This window comes from Struthio camelus, chromosome 2 (assembly GCF_040807025.1).
Source record: "Struthio camelus isolate bStrCam1 chromosome 2, bStrCam1.hap1, whole genome shotgun sequence".
NCBI classification, from domain to species: domain Eukaryota; kingdom Metazoa; phylum Chordata; class Aves; order Struthioniformes; family Struthionidae; genus Struthio; species Struthio camelus.
In genome coordinates, this window is record NC_090943.1 from 149,924,314 (window position 1) to 149,934,418 (window position 10,105).

Sequence of the window (10,105 nt, forward strand, 5' to 3'; positions counted from 1 at the left end):
GTACGTCTAAGTCCTGTTCAGCTGTTTGTTGGGCTTTGCTTGTTTGATTGTGCCTAAATTTGGTATCACCATGTCTAAATAGCAAGCCCCTGTCACACGGAGTTTTTCTTGAAACAATACCCTGCAAGGTTTGTCCTGAATTGGCTGCTGCGAGTCAGCCAAAGCAAGGCATTTGGCCCGCAGATGGCTCTGGCTGGCCAGTGGGAGCCTCTCAGCTCCCAATGGGCGAGCTGAGGCTGTGTTTTCGTACAGATTTCAGCACACTTTTTCTTTTATGCAGTAACAAAGAGCTTACTGACCAGAATATAGAAGAGAAAACAGAAAATGGCCTGTAGCCTCTCCTCAGCCTGACTGCTTTTGATCCGTCTGCCCAGGCTTTGTGCTGTCTGGGGTTTGTCATACTTTTCCTATGAAAGCCATGTCCTTGCGTAGGAATGAAGTGACAATTTATGGGTGCCAAGGGGACGCTAGGCAAAGGGGAGCCTGGCTGCATGCCCTACATGAGAGGTAAGAGAGCAGTCCTAACCTCTCTGGTCCTTTCTTCCAAAGTGCTGTGTATTTTATCCTTTAACACAAAATGCATAAGTTATGCCTAGAGTAAGACTAAAGTCAGATCTGACACTTGATATTTAGGAGTTTTAAAGATTAGTTTGGACACTTAGAATAGAAAATCTGATTGTTGATTTCACCTTCCCAAAAGCATCCACTTACTTAATACCCAATACAAATAATAGCTATTAATTAGTAATACCTTACAGTACTACCTTAATAATATTTTAATATCTATTACATTTTTAAGCATTAGTTAGAGCAAGGGCTGGTTCACGGTTGCCCCCTCTAACCATTGTGAGGAAGAGTCATTTTCACTCTTTCTTCTTCAAGGAAAATTGTTATTGTGTGGAGAAACTTTATCAGTCACTCTGAAAAGATCCTAGACTATCACATACTTTCATGGCTGAAGTACAGTCCCTTTGCACCTGAGTTTCCTAAATCCTCTTCCATGTCTTACTCTTCCAGAATCCCTGCTTTGTAAGAGAAAATTGGCAGAGTTGCCTGTCTCCTAAGGTGAATTCAGAGGGAATCCTTTCTAGTAGCTGATAAAACAACTAAGAGTTGAGTCTCGTCATGTTGAGTGTCACAGAGCGTAAGTCTTTTGGTTACTTTAGCTTACTTTCTCCTACCAGTCTTAAGAACATCCTGAAAACCTTAAAAGGCTTTATAAACTTGTATTTCTTCTATGCCATAAGTTATATTTTTGCAGTTATAATAACAGAAGACAAGCCACTGTGAAAGAATTATTCCACTTTGCCTAAGTCTATCTAAAGCGGAGAAACAATATCCAAAACAACAGTAAAAAAGCCGCAGGAAAATATGTGTGATTGCATTGCCTCAACTAACAGTAAAGAGAGGGGAGGACCAAAGACAGTGAGACTATATAAGCTTCTTAGAGCAGGAGCTGGTTGGATTGCAGAGAATATTTCAAAAATATTTATATTCCAGATATTGGCCTTGCCATCTCTTCTGGTAGAGAAAATAATACTTACATTCCACAGTGTTGCAAGAGTAAACCCTCCTACTTCCTCTCCACTCCCTCCCTTCCTCCTCCCACCCTCTCCCTCCCTCCCTTCCTCCTCCCAGCTTCTCTCTGAGGCTGCTGCACTCCACAGCTCTTTTTGCATCCAAGCTCAAGGATAATAACGGGTCATCTTAACTTGGCCAGGTCTCTCTTCCTCCATCAACGTGTTACAGAATCACAGAATGGCCAAAGTGGGAAGGGACCTCTGGAGATCATCTAGGTCAACCTCCCTGCTCAAGCAGGGTCCTCTAGAGCACATTGCACAGGATCACATCCAGACGGGTTTTGAATATCTCCAGGGAAGGAGACTCCACCACCTCTCTGGGCAACCTGTTCCAGGGCTCTGTCACCCTCACAGGAAAGAAGTTTTTTCGCATACTCAGATGGAACTGCCTGTGTTTCAGTTTGTGCCTGTTGCCTCTTGTCTTGTCACTGGGCACCACTGAAAGTAATCTGGCCCCATCCTCTTGACATCGACTCTTTAGATATTTGTATACATTGATGAGATCCCCTCTCAGTCTTCTCTTCTCCAGGCTCAACAGGCCCAGCTCCCTCAGCCTTTCTTCAGAGGAGACATGCTCCAGTCCCCTCATCATCTTTGTAGCCTTCTGCTGGACTCTTTCCAGTAGTGCCATGTCTCTCTTGTACCGGGGAGCCCAGAATTGGACACAGTACTCCAGGGGAGGCCTCCCCAGGGCTGAGGAGAGGGGCAGGATCACCTCCCTCCACCTGCTGGCAACACTCTGCCTCGTGCTCCCCAGGAGACCGTTGGCCTTCTTGGCCACAAGGGCACACTGCTGCCTCACGATCAACTTGTTGTCCACCAGGACTCCCAGGTCCTTCTCGGCAGAGCTGCTTGCCAGCAGGTCAACCCCCAGCCTGTACTGCTGCATGGGATTATTCCTGCCTAGGTGCAGCACCTCGCAGTTGCCTCTGTTGAACTTCATGAGGTTCCTCTCCGCCCACCTCTCCAGCCTGTCCAGGTCCCTCTGAATGGCAGCACAGTCTTCTGGTGTGTTAGCCTCTCCCCCCAGTTTAGTATCCTCAGCAAACTTGCTGAGGGTGCACTCTGTCCCTTCCTCCAGGTCACTGATGAATATATTGAACAAGACTGGACCCAGCACTGACCCCTGGGGGAACACCACTAGCTACAGGCCTCCAGCTAGACTCTGCGCCACTGACCACAACCCTCTGAGCTCTGCCATCCAGCCAGTTCTCAGTCCACCTCACTGTCCACTCATCTAACCCCCACTTCCTGAGCTTACCTAGGAGGATGTGATGGGAGACAGTGTCAAAAGCCTTGCTGAAGTCCAGGTAGACCACATCCACTGCTCTGCCCTCATCTACCCAGCCAGTCATTCCGTCATAGAAGGCTATCAGATTGGTCAAGCATGATTTCCCTTTGGTGAATCTGTGCTGACTATTCTTGATCACCTTCTTGTCCTCCAGATGCTTAGTGATGACCTCCAGGAGGAGCTGTTCCATCACCTTTCCCGGGATGGAGGTGAGGCTGACTGGCCTGTATTTCCCCCTACCACCGTTAACATCTTACTGCTGATTTACTTAGCCTAGCCTTTTTTAAATTTCTTTTTCTGAGGGTAAAACTAGGGTAATCTAACTGCTCTCTGCTGCCAAAACAGAGGTCATTCTCCTTTTTCCTTGTTCCTCTCTTGCAGTCCCGCTTCTTTCTCTGGGCCAGCTCTGGTGCTCTTCAGGCTGAGCTAATTCAACTTGTTAACCTGGCAGGAAAACAGTCACTTCTTTTTGCCATCTTAGTTTCCTTCAGGTCAGTGAATTAAACTGGCCTAGCATAGTGCTGGCCATCACAGCTGGAGCAAGGATTAGGAAAGGAGGGAAGGAGGAAAGGAGAGAGAAAGAAGGATATGATCATCCAACACCATTCTGCAATTAGATTTCTTTAAGTGGTGAGGTACAGCTTCACCTTAAAATTCCCTATTAACTTGAATTACATTAAAAAACAGTTGCTATAAAAAATAGCATAAGATTCAGGAGTAAGAGAGTCACTTGTTGCTTTGTTATCCATGCACTAAGCTAGTCTTTAGAATTGCTCAGAACGTCAGTCTCTGAGAGACTGGTTTTTGAAGCGGACCTCCGTGTGTTGTGGCTTCGTTAGGCGCCTGAAAAATCCGTTAGGTTCCATTATTAGATTCGAGTATCACTGTTGCCACTTATTTTGCCTTAGATGCCTGAGGACCTGGCCACAGGAAAGCCAAGTTCTGAACTTTCAGTACTGACATGTTAAATACATTAAACAACGTATTAACAAAAGAATACAGGCTTTTGGATAGTAAAATCATAGATCTTCCATTCATTGTAGAAAAATTTCTCATCCCCCTGTCCATTGCATCTAAAATGATGCCACTGAGAGAAGAATTTTCTCTTGTAAAGGTGTGTAGCAAGATTAGTTTTTCCCATCTAGAGAATCCAGAGAGGTAAGCTTTGCTGCAGATGTGCTGGCTTATGTTATGAGTAGTATGGTCATGAATCCCTGAAGAAAAAAGGTAGTCTCTGCCAATCAGTCTTTTACATAGAGGATGTGGGAGATGCATCATTTATGAGGAATTCTACTGAGAGCATGTTTTACTTGTTGCTTGTCTTGAACCATCATTTCCACACAGCACACTACCCTTGAAGTAGATAAAGTAGAGCGATCATCTTTTTTTCTTTCCTTTTAATAATAGTGAACTTTTCAAAGACGGGCACACTTTTCAAACTATACCATAGAAGGGTCCTTCTTCCAGTTGCTTTATTCAAAGGCTTAACTTAAAATATGCCTTTTATAAAATCAGTACTGTGCTGATCAGCCTCAGCTATCACTTTTGCTAATTTCCAAGTTTATAGGTGTTTGCATCCTCCAGCTCTCACATTCTTCAGATACACTCCATTTTTCCTCCTATAACCTTATTCAGCATTGATGCCTTTTGGCATGAAAGCTGATACTGTAGCAGAGATGGCACTGCATTCTGAGTTTAAGTATTTAATATAACTAATAGGGCCTACGGCTAGCCCTCCCCACAGAGCTGGTTTTAACTAGCAATTAAAAGATGATTTCCGTTGTTTGGCTAACAGAAATAGAAAAAGAGTAAGGCAAGAAAGCTATCCTGATTATTATTTTTAAGCCCTAAAAAGATGTAGAAGGCAGTGAAGAACACTTGGAAACCTGCTGGCAGCGGTAGCACAACCTTGTTACTCTGAAGAGTATACAGCCATTTAGCTCCCCAAGAGCAGGATTGTTGGGTTTCAAACCAACTTTAAAAAAAAGCCTCAAACTCAAATAATACCTTATCTAATGAGCTGCAATAAAAACTATGTTTATTTGTGCCTTAGAGAATCTATTGATTGGGACTGTCATATATACAATGAGAAGTCTGCAAATTCAAAACAGTGGCTAAACTCTGCAGTATGTTCCCGCTTATGCTGCAGTTTGGGAGTTTAGAAATCAGCTGTGAAATGAGGGTGTGAAATGCGTGTTCACCAGTTCTGAATAACTGAAAATCTCTGTTCTCTTCAGCTGGGGACATGGCAGAAAGCAAGTTAATACTAACCTTCTTGTTCCTGAGAGGTCCTGGGGGCCATGGGTGCTCACAAATTAGGGCAGTTTAGGGTGGCTTACATTTGCACTCACTTCTCCTTCAGCCTTCTGTATTCATATCCTGAAAGAAAAATTGCTACTGAGGTCTTAGGCAAAGAAAGAAAATCCTCAAGTGGCCCACTAAACTCAGTTTAGGACACGATTAGTTGAACAGAAGAGCAATAAGTAGCTTTATCTCACAGCAGAACCTGACTCAGAAGAACGATCCACACCAAATAGAAGAGCAATTTACACATTTATCTGCATAAAAAACAAAAGCACTCAAAGTCCATGGCCATTTTAGTGGATGAAGTCTCTGTACATAGTGTTCCTGTGGATGTTTCCAGGTGTCAGCACCTTGAGAGAAGGTTTTGGTCAAAACGCAGTGGCAATAATGCCACTCTGGAGACAGCAACAGGAGCATTCTCAAAGTATCCAGCACCATGGCCCATTAGCTGTCGTTCCTCCCATAGCTAAATGATTTTTCACTCTCACAGAAGAAATTCTCCACTGAAATTAGGCAAAGGTTCTAGGATGCCGGATAGAAAGTGAACGGGGGCCATCACCTGTTGGTGGGGCCTACCCCATGTCACTAGCCACAGAAGACACTTTATCTGCTCCCCTGTCTTTCCTGTCTCTGAACCATTTTCTGTTGTGATATTTTGTGATAGCACGAAGCCACTCCAGAAAAAATGGTTTGGGGGCTCATCAGCTTTGGCGTCTGTAATGCTGCTGAAAGCAATGTGCGATACCAGAGCAGTCCCTCCCTGGGTTCCAAGTTATGCAGTCACCTTTTCTGCGCGTCTCTTCCTGGAGCTGTGCGCAGCTCAGAGCTGCATATTACAAGTGTGATTCGCTAAATGGACTGCAACCGCTCCTGGGGAGAAGGCATTTGGCCTTTCTCCTGAGGAGGATGGTCTCTGTGCAGGGCAATGGGGATGGGGCAGCTGGAGCGAGGGACTATATTTGACGTTGGAATTGGGGCACAGCTTTGGGGAAAGAGGCACAGTTTTCACAGCTGCCCCTAAAGAGTTTCTCAGGGAAAGCAAAGAAAGCTGTGTTTCTCATGGCCAGTGGAATGCAGGGAAATTCAAAGGTTCTGCTGCAGAGCTAACTCGGATGAAAGTTAAACTAAATTAGCTTTCTGATGGTTCCCCAAACTGTGTGATAATTGTATGTCCACGATCTGACACCACAGAGACGATCCTTAATTCTTTTCTCTTTAGCTCTGTTTTGTTTTTTCACTCTCAAATCTGGCCTAGGAGGACTTTGGAAACATGCAGCATTTAAGCTGCTTTTCCCTTGTGTTGCTTTGATATAGATATTTTCTTAAGCTGTAAAAAAAGTCTTAAATTCTCAGTGGTGTTAAAGGAGCAGATAAAGGCAGTTCAGCACTGAGACATCCATATCTTGATGGCACTGAGTATTAATTTTCTGTACCTTATTTCATTCCTAGAGACAAAATATGTCTATAAAACATTAGAAATCTGTTAAAGCACTGTGAACCCCTAGGGCTGATAAATGCTATATAAAGTAAACAGGATGAAAGAGATCCTGGTAAGTATACAGGCTTGGCAGTATCAGTTACAATGGTAGAGATATAATTGCTTACAGTTTTAGCCTCAAACATGAAAAAGGTCTGCCATTTGGTCATTCCACATTAAATAAACTAGAGATAATGCTTTGATGTACTGATCTTCTTTTCCTTTGAGGGTGCCTATTTAAATCTGGTAACACCTTGCTCGTAATGATGAACAGTTAGGGTTTGAGCCTGCTTTCAGATTGGCGAGGTAGGTCAGACCATAATTCCAGCGCTAATGAAGTTGCCTGAAGCCTATAAGCCTCGGTGCTCCGCACTTCAGAGAGCTAAAACACGCAGCTCTGCCTAGCACAGGCTCACAGCTCTTGAAGTCTGCTTTGTTTCACCTACAGTTATCTCAAATAGCTTTGACTGCCCCTCCCCAAATGATCCTCTCTCCTGCTTAGGCCGGATCTGTTCTTAACAACTTTTGTTAATATAGTAGTATAAGCTGGTAATGTAATTTATCTTTTATGACACTTTTACACAGACAGATTCCTTAATGTAGACTTAGTTGAAACATCAAATCTTTTTGCCAGCACAGTTTGTCTCATTCAAGGAATATGTGATGCATACTTGTCAATATACATTGCATCTGCACCGGAAGAATCACTAATAGAGCCTCATCAGTAAATCTTTTTTTTTACCTAGGTAGAGTGGATCTTAAGTCAGATTTGCCTTTAGATGGCTTGGTCAGTATAGCAATTCTAGCAGGCTCCATTGACATCCCAATAGATACATTATATACTTGCAGAACAGCTTTCTAGTTGATAATAAACCTTTAACTGCAAATGATTGACCATAATCTGAATAAAGGCATGTGACCTGCTGTTCAAAAGCTTCAACACCATTCCATTATGGTACTTTTGAACAATTTACCTATAAGGGTTTGCCTCAGATAAAATATAGGCAAGACAACACCTCTGTATGATATCTTAGGAGTCACGGCTTCATAAGCATTGAAAAATTACTTTATCGGCTCTGTGCCCCTATATAAATTTTTAGCAAGGGATAAGAAATATTTTTTTTCATGTTAGGATTTTCAATCTGATAATTGAATTGAAAATTTATGAATAGAAATTTAGTTTAAGTCAAGTCAAAGAAAATCTTAGGGATTTCAGCAAATAAAAATAATTGTGTTAGTAATAGCTGCTACTAAGGCAACAATGTCGGCAGCTTTCCTTCTGATTCCACATGAATTTAGAGAAGGAGGTGTTTGAGCATTCAAGGGTTACCATCTTTACTAGAAGAATGGGCATTTTTCTCTGCCTAAGGTTTTTCATATTAAGGGAGCTCAACTTAAAAAATAGATATTTCAAAATACTAGCCCAAACTAAAAATTGTGTTTTTTTAACTTTCAGTTCTTTTTATTTTTTCCTATAATTCTTTTCAAGATTGGTAGTTAAATTCAAAAATAATTCAAACCCTTATAACATTTCATGTAGTGACTGTATTATTTATCAAGAAACTTGTTCAGTTCTGTTAGCCAGTCTTCCACACGAAAGCCTGTTCCTGATTTTTTCATATGTTTTTCAGGACAGAAATAGAATTTAAGTAACAAAACCAGAAATACTGTTAGAATTTTACTTTTTGAAAGGAAGACTTTTAAATGGTAATGTGTATTTAATTAACAAAAGAGAAAAAGTAATTCCATTTTCATTCTTTTGACTTTATACGACCTTAAACAGAAATCTTTGGTAGTTGTTGATTTTTTTACAGCAAAGCAGCCACACACCTAATGTTGCCACTTTATGTCTCCAGATGAGAGCCCTGTGTTGTCATTTGGTCTGAATATTAAGTTTAATAACAATTAATTTCTCTGTAAGTCATGACAGCAATGATTTATTTTAGCCATGTGCCTAGCACCAATTGAGCTGTTGGATACTTTATTTCTTCCTAGTACATACCAGGGGAAAATTCCAAGTACATCTAAAATCTGTATCTACAGATAGCAGTAAACTTTTTGAGACACAAGAAGCACAACAGCCTCGGAGCAGGGTCACCTCTGTTGCATTTAGTGATCGGAAAGGTTGCTTCCCTACTGTGAACCAATATTTGAGTATTAATTGGGTATTGATTTCAGTGGGACTGATTTCAGTTCCGTCGATTTCAGTGAGATTTGAGCATTTTGGAAAATCTCACTTGACATCTACCTGTGTCTTTAGATGCCAAAGTATCTTTAAAATGGCACATTTAAAAAATGCAGTGTTCCCGTATGATTTAGGCAGTTTTGAAAGGTTGACCCACCTGACATCTCATTTGGAGGAAGGAGGACTTATGTCGCCTGGTCTCATAGATCCTTGGATAGATGAAGAGTAGCACAGTACTTGGTGCATCTTCCACCACAAGAAAATATCTGGTATAAACCTTGCTCTTTGGTTTCTTTCCTTATCTGTATGCATTGTTTAAAAATCAAACTTGGAGAATAGAGTTGTTATCACAGCATAGCAAGAAACTACAAGCCAGCAGAGATGGAGAAACTGTGTATATGTTCCTTGGCTGCAGAAAGTGCAAGGTTACAGGTTTATTTTAAATCTCTTTCCCTGCAATGTCAGATATGTCAAACTATCTCACATTTAGTGAACACTGAAAGCACGCATATAACTTGGCTTAGCTGGCACGTGGTGATTTGGTAACGTGCAGTAATCTAAGGATGTCTCAGCTCTTAAATTGCACAATTTAAACTTATGTCTAGATTACAAATACTTTTAAAAGATTTACATTGTTCTATAATTTGATCCAGTAATGATTTTGGGATATTTGGGGAAGTTCAGAGCAATGCATGAGTTCTAATTTCTAATATATCCTAGAATCTGAGAATGCTTAAGTCTTGTTTCTGTATCTTTCTTCAATTGTTTTCAGAATCCCTTTTTCAGCTGCGTTTTTTTTTTTTATTATTTTTCGGTCACATAAATCCAGCAGTCTGAATAAGAATGGAACAGAGCTGTGATAGCTGGTTAGTTTTTGCATTCTTTTATTGGTAGGATAATTAATGTCAATACAATAAAATTTGCATGAGGTTGGTTTTGGATGTTAGGCATGTCTGTGTGCTATTAACCAATAAAGACACTTTTATTGCTTTTCAAAACTTGTGTACAAATTGCAGCACAGCATTGGCAGATCAGCTAGTGGTACAGCTAAACTGCACGTCAGTACAATAGTAAGGATGAGAAAACCTCAGTACTCCATCTGGATTGGATTCCACCCTCTTTAAATATTCATGGTTGATAAAACACTGTTGAAGAGTGTGTATCAAATACATACATTTTATTTTTGAGGTATGTTACAAGGAGTTTTTCTGTTAATCTTTTCTTGAGAAGCAAGAATCTTAATCTTGATCTTGAGAAGCAAATTCTAC